Source organism: Homalodisca vitripennis, chromosome 4 (assembly GCF_021130785.1).
Source record: "Homalodisca vitripennis isolate AUS2020 chromosome 4, UT_GWSS_2.1, whole genome shotgun sequence".
NCBI classification, from domain to species: Eukaryota; Metazoa; Arthropoda; class Insecta; order Hemiptera; family Cicadellidae; genus Homalodisca; species Homalodisca vitripennis.
The window spans coordinates 67751585-67764966 of NC_060210.1; the positions used below are offsets into that span (position 1 = coordinate 67751585).

A 13382-nucleotide genomic window follows, 5' to 3' on the forward strand; every position below is an offset into this window, starting at 1 on the left:
TGACCTATTGTTAGGCATCATCAATGTCAAGATATAACACACGCAAAGTGAGTGCCGCTAGATCGGTAAGGTTTCAAGATGGTAGAGACTCTTATGTTTTTAAATAATATATTAATATGCCATCTAGGAGTCATACCACCAGCTTTGTACAATTAACCTTTAACACTATTAATATATTATCTTCAATTACTATTGTTGGACGACCGCCACATATGAAATCTAGAAGTAATTGTCTATACTTCTTCAGAATCTATTGGAAGGGATATTTTTGTTGATTACACACTGACCCAACTAAAAAGGGACAGGTGTATCTTAACTAATAACTTTCCAAATCTTAACTATTAATTGACTAGTTAAACACTAAGTGATACATAATATTTTTCTCAGACTCAAAACTAGATTCATTTTAATGTATTATACACTTTGTTTCATATTTTCTCAGACTCAAAACCACAGATTCATTTTAAATGCATTATACAGTTTGGTTCGCGGAGGTTGGCGCAGCTTCAAAAGACATGGTCATGGGCATAATATATCCTATCTCGCTTTGTTCAGCGTTTAGTGTGACTTTTAATCACATACCAAAAACGGTTAATACGTAAATTTGAAACTTGGCAGTTATATTAATCTTACAAAAGGACACTAACAAAACATTAAATAAATAACTTTTCGTTTAAAAATGGCTGTAATTAAGTTTCCGTAATTTAATACTTAAACCCACGGTAATATTAACTTTGCAGAGATAATGTTCGGTTGGACATTTGATAACAATTTCAACTGTATCATATATGCTTGAATTGGTTGAAGATAAGAGTTACGGTCATTTTAGCGGCCGAGTGCTTATTATTGTTATGCATGGAAAGTACTTTGAGATCCCATTTGAAATCTTGGGTTTCGCATCACTTATAGCTGTTTTAATAAATAGCGCATTTCTATACAATCAAAATATACCTCTCACCCTGTATAGGGTATGTTGTGTATGATTAAGGCTAGTAAGATCATTTTATTAGAATTCCATTTCAATTTTTGTGATTACCGTTTCCTGGTCTTGAAGCTGATTATAAACCCTGTACGTAGATTTGCGCAAAAAATGACCTCCCATTTTTGACAATGAATGTAATAAACATTTACAGGACAATGGTTAACGTTATTTATATCTGTGTCACAGGGCCCGCAGTGATATATACTGGGTACGGCACTGAACCGCCCTATGACATCATAGACAACAATCGTTAACTCAGGATTCTTGACTCATACAAAGAACTCTGTTGTCATCACTACACATAACCCTGCTCCACATCCTCCTGGAATAAGGTCTCTGGCATTTCTTCACTAAACGTTTGCAAGTCAAGATGTTAAAACAAAATGACACAAGCTACAAAGTATTAATTTGAAATTGCACCATAAATCAATGTGCAAGTTGGTACTTTAAACGAGAACAAATCTGGAAAATGCACTTTCAAAATAATACAAATATTTATCTAATAGTTGTGACAAGTTACTTACTTCCTCAAAACGACCATGCCATTGAATACCTTATTATGAAGCATACATATATTTTCAATAAACAAGTTACTTAAACAGGAATATTTCTTATATTACAACTAGATGATGCGTTAATTTACGAATTGCTGACATGCCAAAATTAGTACACAAAATTCGATCAGAAAATAAATGCAGTTAAAGGCTTACTACAACATTATGACTAGAGGGTTTGGAATGTCCGGGCGCGGGGTCAAGGTTAACTCTAGTAAGGGGTGATCGGCAAATATACAGGGTGGAGGACGGGCTTGGGGTAGAGGCCCTCAGCACACTGGGGCACTGACACACACACAATTATCACAACAAGTAAAACTGAGATAACCTCGAGACGAAAGCGCGCTCGCCCACACGTACACAGCTCGACCAGACACACAACTGTTGCTCTGCTCCGGCTGTACAGGTAGGAGAGTTGAACGGCTGGCGACACTGCAGGCGTGCCAACCATTAACATTCCCGGATACTAATGTCCCTCCACTTTGTAAATTGAAGTAAGAAAGAATCTGCATTATTGTTTTAATCAAAGTTATGACATAATATGTATATACATTATAAAGATTTAAGGGCTAAGAATATGCGCTTTTTTAAATAGGATTGCAAATATTTAAGCAATCCTTCCTTAGAGATAAGTAATCGGTAGGGAATTTCGGAGGAATACCTCTCAGAATCACAGAATTGCAATCCCTCAAACCTTGAAATCGTCTCCGGCAACAACTTAAAATAATACTTGAACAACCTATGATTTATTTGTGTTTGGGTGATAACCGATAACCCTATATATTCTATATTTTTACTGCTAGGTATATGATAATAGTAACGTTTTATAGTTTTCCAGTTATTGAGGTGTTTAATTTTAAACACCTGTCCGAACGATAAGTGGAATTTGGATCCTAACAAAGATACACAGCCCCAACTCGTGATTAAATTGTACACATCGTTCTTTTTAAGAGGGATATATCTATTTAAAGGAGATATATCTGTGCTGCAATAGCAGTCAGTAGAACGTCAGAGAAAACAGTACAAGGGAGCGACGAGCAGAAGGCAAGTTTTTCATACTCGGACTTCCTCTGACTCAACATCCTGTTAGCTGTAACCTCGCTTAATTTACCTGTGCTGGCGTTGAAGATGAACGCCATATATAAATGTTATATGCTGCAAATGACACAGAGACTGAAGACCAGACAGCAAGGGTAGTATTGCTTCTACTCAAACATGCAACTGTATCACAGTGACAATTGATTGTAAAAAACACATATTTAACTAAAACCAACCGGATCATATGCAAACTACACAGGACAACCGAAATTATGTTAAATGAGTGTTAGAAGCTAAACAGAATAATTGTACTACAACGAAACGAAAACCAAGCTTATAGAGGGATCAACGATAGTGTAGCGTTCACTTGAGGGATGGAGAATACAATTATATTTGTTGGTGGATTGTCGTGGAGTATGAGGAGGGTGCAGTGAGAAGAGACCTCCCCCCCCCCGAACACTCCGACCTCTCACTGGACTTTCAATATTAATATTTTATTTTGATCAGGTACACAAACTATAAGTTAATCTGAAAATTATCTCCACTATTCTTTGCCTATATGTTTCACATTCTTGTCTCTCCTTCTGGGGGAGTGGGAGAGGTTACTGCTATGGTATTAAGCAGCTACACTATATGGTCAACTAATGCTTAAATTATAATTATACTATATTTTTTATTTTTTAGTTTAACAATTTTCAATAGGCGCCATTTTGTTAATATTAATGCAAATCACCCCATTCTTTTTTAAATTTTCCTTTTATTTATTATTACTTATGTGCAAAGTTTGTTATTTATACCTTTACTAGTGATAGAGGTATTAATTTATTAAATAATAATACAGACTGGTGGCTAGCGGTTAAATAACACCTTTATCGACCTATGTTTATGACATTTTTCCTTGAAATAATGAGTACTATCACACACAGTTTATGACACCCCTTTGTGAACACCCTGTACAAATATCACACGATAGTTAGAGTATATCCTTAATAGTTTTGTGATGTCACAGATCTTGAATAAAAAAAACTGCCCCTGGACTGTTTAGAACCACAAATCGGAGGACGGCAAGGTAATTTACCTCGTGTTTTTCCAGGGATTTCCAATTCCTAATCTCATAAATGATTAGTAAGATTAGTTTTCAAATAAATTACACAGTTGAGCTGAGAGACAGTGGAGGAATCCTATAGAAATATAAATCTATAGAAATCAATGTGCAGGTTGATTGAAAGGACAATTAACGAAATTCTTGTATCTGCCTGTAGTAATGAAATGAAAACTAAAAACAATCCATTTGCGTAACATAAATGAAGGAAACATGAGCTCGATACATATCCCTCAGAGTAGTTGTAACAAATGGTATCAAATAATTTCTGAAAGGTGAGATTCAATCGAATGTAAACAGCCTCCCGTTTTGTAAAAAAGATACTGGACAATTTTAAGGGATTATAGTCATGGCTAGGAACAAAATAAAATGGATTTGAATTATAATGGCTTGCTGAGTATAAGAGGTTTATTCCTCATGTCCTTCTGATTAGTTCCAATAAACCGTGTCAATGGTCTGTTCTTTGAGTGATCCCAGTGGTAACTATGTCTGCTGAGAGATGTCACCATTGTATTGCACGTCAACTTCGAGGACATGGTTTGCAAAATTCAGAAGTCGAAGACCTCTTCATATCGAGGAAACTGTAAGCTACAGTCCGGTCCACGTTGAAAAGACACCATTTAAATTGCATTAACCAAATGCAACACTCACCAATGTTAGCCCTTCATGTGTTTCTGCCAGTGAATCATACTTGATAATGGTTTAACAATGTTAATTTCTAAAATTAAATGTGGAAATTACACGGCAATGGAATAACTCGTGTTGTTTACATTACAATAATGCTGACTGAACGGTGATCGCTGTTTTGTAACGTAATATTCTGACTTACAAATATCCAATAAGTAAACATAAAGTATAGCTAATAGTGGCCTTCTTTCCTTAAGAATTATCAATACTGGTATAGACTGAAAATCATTCAATACACGTGATACACTGAATTGAGGTTATGTCAGGTATATTCCTCATAGATAATTGGTTAGAGTTCCTTAAGGAATGAAAAATAAATTAGTTATAAATGCAGTGACGTATCAGGAGAGGCAGTAAGGGCGATTGTCTTGTTTATGTCTTGTGCATCAAACAAGACATAAAATAGTTTTTTTCACCCATTATAATTTAGTATAATTTGCAATAACAAGTTATCATTAGATTTGGTAATGCGTAACAGCCCACGATATTCCAAAGCGGCTTACAATTTATCAAATAACAAGCGCAACAGTACAAATTTCTGAAAAGGCATGATAAAGCACCACAAGTTCACTTGGTTTAACCCATAGTATATGCTGGTGTTTAATCTTTTGTCGATTATTATTTAGATCTACCGTTTTTAATTCATCACTTTTCTTCAACTTTTATACACTGTTATTGTTTGTAAAAAAATCTTTAAAATTTTAAACAAGAACAAATTCAACTGACGTATCACTTTATCTACCACTACTCATTTTATCTACTCTATAGCATTTCTTTGACTAAGCAAAATGCACAGGTTTGGTTTTTAAACGATTCCCAGTAATTTATTATTAATGCTCTTCAGACTCCAGCAAGTGGCGACAATTACAAACAATTGCTTGTATTTCAGATATATTTCATTACTACTTTGCAGGATATAGGACTAAACTGATCAATGAAAAAACATATTAATTTTTTAACATTTATTACGGAGTGTTAAAAAACGTTCCTTAAAACTGTTTTTAAGGAAATTGTTCTGGTAAAATTATGAGTTCATTTCTCTTTACATTGGTAAATAAAAATAATCAATTGTAAAAAATAATAGAGATTAAAGTATTGTATCTTAATTTTTTTAAGTGCTTGTAAATGTGTACATGTTACAATATAGAGAAATCGATTATAAAACACAATATAGTTTTATATAACCCCGTTTTCAATTTCCCTTCCAACGATCCGGTAATGGCCAACAATAATTTCAGAATTACACTGTTTGATATTTTATTTATAAGATCATCGATTCTTGGCAAAATAACTAAGTTTCTTCTGAACTACCACGCACGAATACAACTTTAAAAAAATCATCACAGATCTTCGTACATATCTTTCACGATCAATATGCAGTCCACACCACATGACACGACGGGCTCAATATACCCATACGCTGTGGCGCTGCGCGTTTAAACCAGGGCTGAGAATTATGTAACTCCATGCGAGCTTAAATAATTCCCACACCAATCCCTGACTGATCGATCTCATATGAGCTCTCTGGGTGAAACTGTTAACACTATGGTGAAACGCATGCGTCAAAGAAACCTCTTACTTAAGTCGACCACATATACCAGAGTCGGTTCGCCGTTTCATCCAAATTGGTCGGATGGCGGACGTGGCTGGACTGACGTGTTGTGATGCGAACCACACCGCATCAAATTGGTCCAACATCTGGTTCACCGGACCTCTTATTACCAGGGTTGCTTATTGTGTAAACACAATGATTCAGTCAGCGATTCTCCGCATACTGTCGAACATGTTCACCCGGCAACTTCCCAACACGATACATAAGCTGACGTTTGGACGACAGTCACAATCTGTTGCGCTACTGTACACGATATCGAATCAGTATCACACCAACTTTTCTAGCGAAATGTCCGGTTGCCAGTTTTTATTTGTTACTTTGTGTAACAATTGTATGAAATTGCAATTTGCCAAACGAACAAAAATAAGACGGTAAGAATCGTTTGCGCTACAATGTTTATATATTATGAATATCGGATGTTTATTATAACAAATATTATTATTTTATTATGCAATTGTTTCTGCTGCAATATTCAAGTAAATACAAAGTTTACAGGATTTATTTTGTTTCCAACTATATACTAATTATCTACAATAAAAAGTATTATTTGTTGGTAAAAATGAAACCATAACACTAAAAAAAGATTAAGGGATAAATTAATAAAACAATTTTTGTTAATGTAAACATGTTTTCGGACTAAAAAGAGTAAAATAACTCTTTCTGAAATCGGAGAGTTTCATAATCCTACTCAGGTTGTATCAATAATGTGTAATTGTAATGTTATAGATAAGAAAATACTTGTAAAATTTAACGTTGATTTCATAAGTATTTCTTATTTATTAAAATCAAAACTACAATTTTTTACTACAATCTGGTTGGGAGTATGAATCTGTTTGAATTTAAGAAAAATTGTTTACTTAATTTAGTTTGTTAAAAAGCGAGTTACAATATTGAATGGAGGAAATGAAGATTAATTGCTAAGGCAGTCAGACAAATTGCAACACGTTCTTTTAATTACATTATAAACAATTTGTGTTAGATATTTCGGATTTATTCTTCATAATTACGTGGATAGTAAAAATTAAACTGTGCATATATGACTCTTGTCTTAAATATACTGTGTATTTAAGATTTACAAGTTTAGATATGGAATACAAAAAATAAATATTAGTACAGTAGGAGCCAGGAAAGAGTGCAGTTGGCGGTGACCAATAAAACGGACAGGCGCGTGCGACGTTGCCACACTACACGTCAACTGCCGCCCGACACGGAGCGCTGCGGTGTCAGCGAACAAGTTTGGCAACGTCGCTCAGTACTCGTTGGCTGCTCCAAGGTCACGCGCCAAATAGGCTCCTCCCTCGATTGCACTTTCTGGTGATTTCTACTGTAATTTTGTATTTTATTACACATTTCTAAAATAATTTTATATCACATGTACCGAGGAGAAGGGTTTTATTTAAGTATTTAACAGAAATATGCTTCTGATAGAACACAAAAATACCATATGTTAAAACGTTATTATGGGTATAGTGTGCACCGGTTTGTTGTACCGCGGTTGGCACTTGTTGACGGCCGAGGTTTGACCAGCTCGGTGCGGTACCTCACATTATAAAACCCTAACACAACCCTTGGTCTACCACCCGACCACGTGGGGGCCTTGTGCTGCCGATCACCTTTGGTAGCGTATATAAGTAACATTACGTGTTTCAAGTTCAACCAAGCCCGGTACGGAATGGACTGGACAGTGTATGGGGGTATAAACACGTTGGTGCACAACTCGACCACATACAGACAGACTCTCGTCATCACTATAAACACAGCTTCCTGTTCTTAACACCATAATTGCAATACTCTAGACTAGAGCACAATGTACTCAACCTCTTCTGAGTATTGGGAATGTAGTCAGAGCCGAGTGACGATGCGGTGGTATATATAATTCTATTTCAGTTTTTTTTTCTTTTTTGTATTTAGTTAGTTTAATAATTTAATTTTGTAAATATTTATACAATATCTATTGTTACACCTGAAGAAGTACACTAAAGACGTTCGGAAATTCGAAAAGAGTTTACCAATATTTGGTTTTTTATTTTACTTTTTGCATGAAGAGAATACATATTGATACATAAGCCATTTGGAATTTAACCACAAGATTGAAGACAATATATTATATACATAGTCTATATATATATATATATATATATATATATATAGGGTGTTAAAAAAGTCCCGCACAGGCTTTATAATTCCTTAACAATTACAGGTTTTGGTAGGGTATGATGGGTTTTTTATAAATATAAACAAATTTTAAACTGGGAGTGGTTTTGTGCTCTGGAGGTCATCTTCGGCAAAGTAATGAAAATTGTCCTTGCGTGCTACCATGAGACCGAATTCAGTAGGCTGATTTTGTTACAAAATCTATGTAAACAATTTTCTTCCAGATTTCCGTTGACTCAAAAATTCCTTTGCCCTGCAATCTAGTCAGATTATTTGTCGGTAATAAGCAATAATCTTCTCCTATGGTCATTCCATCCCCATAGATACCCTATGTATTAAGATAATGACAGACCTACAAATTGGCATTTTAATTCTCAAAATATGATCAAGTTAAATTTTGACATGGGTGGGTTTTGTTTTTATATTTATGAAAAATATAACGATCTTTTAAAATTACTCAAATACAGAAAGGGGAACAACAGTAAAAAATAAATATTATGTAATAGATTGTCAATTAATTGTTTTATAAACGTAAATGAAACATGTACTATATAAATATAAACTGAAACTATTCAATTGTAAAATATCTCTTGGGAGATACGCTAACCATAGAACCCAGTTCACTCTGAGGCAGCTAATCATGCATACATCTACATAGATTAAACGACCCAAGGGAATTCTGATGTAAATGCATCCTGATCTGTGATTAAATTCTCACTCAACCATCAACCAGATCTAACTAGTTGCATTACAACCCTGTTGGGTAACAAGCGGTTGTAGTATCTAGAACAAAGTGGCCTTAGACAAGTGCAATGGTCAACTTTAACCAAGAGCTTTTATAAAAACATGTCTATTTATGTAAATAGTGTCTCTCAAAATACCAATATTATAAGAGGAATATAATAATGTTCCCATTTCGGAATCTCTGCTCTGCATTAAAGTTTTGATGTGTTGATCCTAACACAAGAAATAAGTTTATGTTTATAAGTTAGTAGTTTTGGCTAATATGACTATCACATGAATTATGTCAGAGAGCGACAATCTTGTTTAGGCAGTAGACAAGATAACCAGGTCAGGTTGACCCAAATATAGTGATCAGGTCATGATTCATTTCTTCTTCAGCTACGGGCGCTAGTTGGAGACCACACTGGAAGGATCGCTAATCAAAGTACCTCTTTTGATTGGTTGAAGGTGTTTTACTCCTAACCTCAAACTATCAACGGAGATAAATAAAGTAATATGATTAACCATTGTTTAAAGCTCTTTACAGTTTCCATTATTAAACTGCTCGTGATTTATTTACATTGCCAATATTACAGGGTGTTTTTACTAAACCTATTGTATATAATTTGTTATGTTATGTTACATTAATATGTTTGTTGCTGTAATCGTGTCTCACTAGTATTATTTATATCATATGGTGATTAATTAAAGTGCAATCGAAAACAATTGACCATCTGTAGTAAAATGTCTTTAAATCAAAGTCAAAGAATTTATGAGTTTTAGTATAACGTAATATAATATTAATCAATTAAACATTGGCGCTATTTAATAACTGACAGAAACTTGAACCTCACATTCCAGGTGAGTTAGGGGTACTATAAAGCAACAGCGTGTGATAATCAATTTTTTGAACCGACCTTTAATATTCACTTTCCTCTGTATACCTTAGCCATGAGATAAAATTTACTCAAAAACATGCAATTTGTACATTTTCACCTGTTTTACAATGCAGAATAACAAAATATAGATGAGCAATAAATAAAATCATCTCATTATGGTAAAATACCATAATTCTTTACTTATAGTAATACGTTGTTTATAATATATATAAAACACAAAAACTAGAATGTTGACCCTTTATAAAATTAATAAAAACTCTAACTAGGCAATGGTCTGTGCACTATCAGGCTGAAAATAACATCAACTTAAAATAGAAAAGAATTACAGCAAGCAAAAAGATTAGCAGTAAAGGAGTATAGTGGAAATGCCGCAAATCCCTGCAAGGAAGGTGATAAGCAATGAATCTACTCCCACTCATAGTAGTGAGGTCAATCTTGATCCAAATGAATTTTTTTTTCTTGGACTCTTATTAATCAGTTATGCAGAGGAATGAATCCAAGCCCCTACAATCCAGACGTATGTTTGGGAGAAATGGCAGGAGAACTGTCTATAATAGTCTATTCACATAGAATAGAATAGATTCACATATTGTCTATAATATTCTTTATCGATGTAATCAAAGCAGTTTTCAAACTCAAGTTTTGTGGATAATATTGGCTTTCTAACTCTATTGTTAAACAAACAATTTATCTCATTAGTGAATCACTTGCTTTTGTTTTCAAAAAATGCTTCTATGAAGGATATTTCACGCCATCGCTCAAAATAACCCCAATATTTAAAAAAAGGTGATCAAAACTTGTCCCAAAACTTCAGACTTATTTCGATAATTCCAATATGTTTAAAAAAATTGTAGTCTTTAATGTACAATAAAATTAGCTTTATTTTTTTGTAAAAAAATATATATATATATATATAATTGGCTTACTCAAAATCCATTTCATAGTATAAGTGGGTTTTTTAATTGCAATTTTGAAATACAATTTTAGCTTAATAACCCATTGTGACTAAGTAGTTTTAAATAAACCCACTTAAACTCATTTATTTATGCTACTGTTTTATTTAATATGTTTTGAAAATACATATTAAATTATATATTTTTAAACTGTATATTTTGTATTAATAATAATTGTTTATGTTATTTTATTTTTAAGTGTATGTTAAACTGCACATTTATAAATTATCAAAGTTATTTGACAACAACTCTCATTCTGTTGTAATAACTACTGATTTTTGCTTTTATTTTCAATGTTTAAAATAAATTAAAAGTGTGCAAATTAAGAAAGTAAGTTGACTTTGCCTATTCAACGTAAAATTGTTAATGGCAACAAGTCTTGATTCTTGAACTATTCCTCATTTCTCGTTATTGTTTTACACCATCTTCACTACTGTCTCACTTGGATTGATTTGTAAAAGTGTCCAACCCGTCATGCTAAATATTTAATCTGTCATTCCTTTCCTTTCCCTTTAATATGATGTCAAAATACAGATGGTGATTTAACACAATAACCTAAATTTTATAACACTGTTTTAAATTGAAAAAATGAGTGTGAAAAATATTAACTCAATTAGATTAGACAACACTTATCAGTCAATATTGTAGAAACCGTTCAGAGGTGTTCAATGTACTTGACTCATAACTGAAGCAGTGCTTGAACATATCCTACACACGAAGAAGCAAAATCTTGTTTTAGTAAATTTACCGCAGCTATAACATAATTTCATAATTTGATTAGAGTTGTTGGTAGAGATGAAACATAATCTAAATCTTTTGAAAACACCCGCAAGCAAAAACTATGTGGTGTGAGATCAGGTTATCCTACAGACTAGAAACTTAAGAGCCAGGCATCAAACTGCAGGGTCTGTGGTTAACTCGTTCCGCTGAAAATCAAATCTAAAAAAGAAAAAAACTGTTATTCATCTGAGAATGTGTAGTTTTTAATAAATACTGGGAATATACAAAGGAATAATAGTGTTTTCAGCAAGAAAAAAGTCAATAAACCTTTGTGTGCAATACCCCTACTGATGTTTTATGGATTTTATAGACCCTATGAGAGCATTATATCTATTCACACTTCCATTTAGATGAAATGTTCTTTCATCATGAAGAAGATAACTATCATCTAATGTTTATTCTAGCATTTATTACAAAATTCAATAAGTTGTTGTTCTTGAAAAGAACTTGCATAATTATTGCATGTGTCAATTGAAAAGAAATTATACCTCTAAAAACCCAGTAATTTACTTAAAGCATTCCCAGTTCTCCCCTAACTACATGGGTTGACTTTCTAGACGTATAAAACCTTTTCCTCTATGTAATTAATGTTACATTCTTCTCTGACATATCCGTATACTGAAGATTGACCGTTCAATATGTGATTTTTGCAGTTGCGGACAACCCATTGATTCCACACTCCACTGCAGTTGTCGACTAAGATTTGTTGTACTCGAGAACCAGAAAACTATGGGTTACACAGTCTTCATGTTACTCACAAGTAAATCATACAATCCTTTGGAACTGGAAGGCGGCACAACACTACGGTTGTTGAAGTACATACAACTAATTGTGCACAAATTCATTTGAAACTTAAGACGTAATTCACTTCAGACAATCTAAATCTGTGATTATTGATTATTCACTTATGTTCAGAAAAAATAAAAGAGCTGAACTGAGCCCATTTTTAGAAAACACAAGTATGACAGAACTTCTGTATTCGCCAAAACTAGTTTCTTAGTTTAACTACGACCAACCATGGTCACTGTTTAGCGTATCACATGACCTTTTACATATCTCCCCTACCCATGCTTTCAACTGTTATAACACCTTTTTAATTTTATCTACACATACCATCAAATAATCAGCAAAAACCATGATTTTCATAATTTATTCCCAATTTTACTTGTCACCTAACTTATTATTTGTTACTTTTTCCAACAATACAATAGACAGTACAGTAACCTCTTATTAAATTAATGAAATCTATAAAAACAAATCCAGTGATGTTTACAGTATTGTGTGAATTAATGTGAACAAGCAGAATGAATTTGTAAATATAATTTATTTAGGCCAAAGCTACATTTAGGTACACTTACATGATATTGTTACCATTAGTTAGTATGGACTATGTCCCCCTTTTATTTCTATGACTTCCTGGACCGTTCTTGGCATGGAATCAACAAGTTGTTTGCAATTGTTTGTGATTGCTTCATCTTTTTTGTGCCCAGTTTTGTGTTTGTCATACAGTCCATTTTTTGCAGTCTAGCCTTACACATTGCCCTAAATTCTCAATAGGATTAAGATCAGGTGAATTTCCATGCCAATCCAGAACGGTAATATTATTATCCTTGAAGTATTTCATCACAGTATTTGATACATGGCATGGAGCTGAGTCAAGCTCTATAGGTAAGCGTTGGCCCAGCAATACTTTTCACTGTTCATCATACCTTTAATAGGAATAAGAGTGCTAGTTCCTGAGTAAAATAAAACAGCCCCAGTACATTTCACTGGTGGAAAGTTTACCTGTTTGGTTCAAATGGCTAGCAGAAACTGATTCATTACTTTCAAACAAATTTAGGCTTAGAGACTGCCATTCAAACAAATTTCGATCGCTGGCCCTGCACAAGGAAGTATCT

The 13382-nt window shown here is 33.6% G+C and overlaps 1 protein-coding gene across 2 annotated transcripts in view; it reads right to left on the reverse strand.

The window, feature by feature from the left end:
* LOC124359457 overlaps positions 1-13382 on the reverse strand; it is a 151544-nt gene that overhangs the window by 115445 nt on the left and 22717 nt on the right. Inside the window, exon 1 of one of the 2 annotated variants that reach the window (XM_046812207.1) lies at positions 1865-1951. The exons of the other annotated variant lie outside the window; for it this stretch is intronic. The gene's annotated coding sequence lies outside the window, so the exon portion shown is untranslated. Of the gene's footprint in view, positions 1-1864; positions 1952-13382 lie in introns of those variants that run through there. 2 annotated transcript variants of the gene reach the window in all.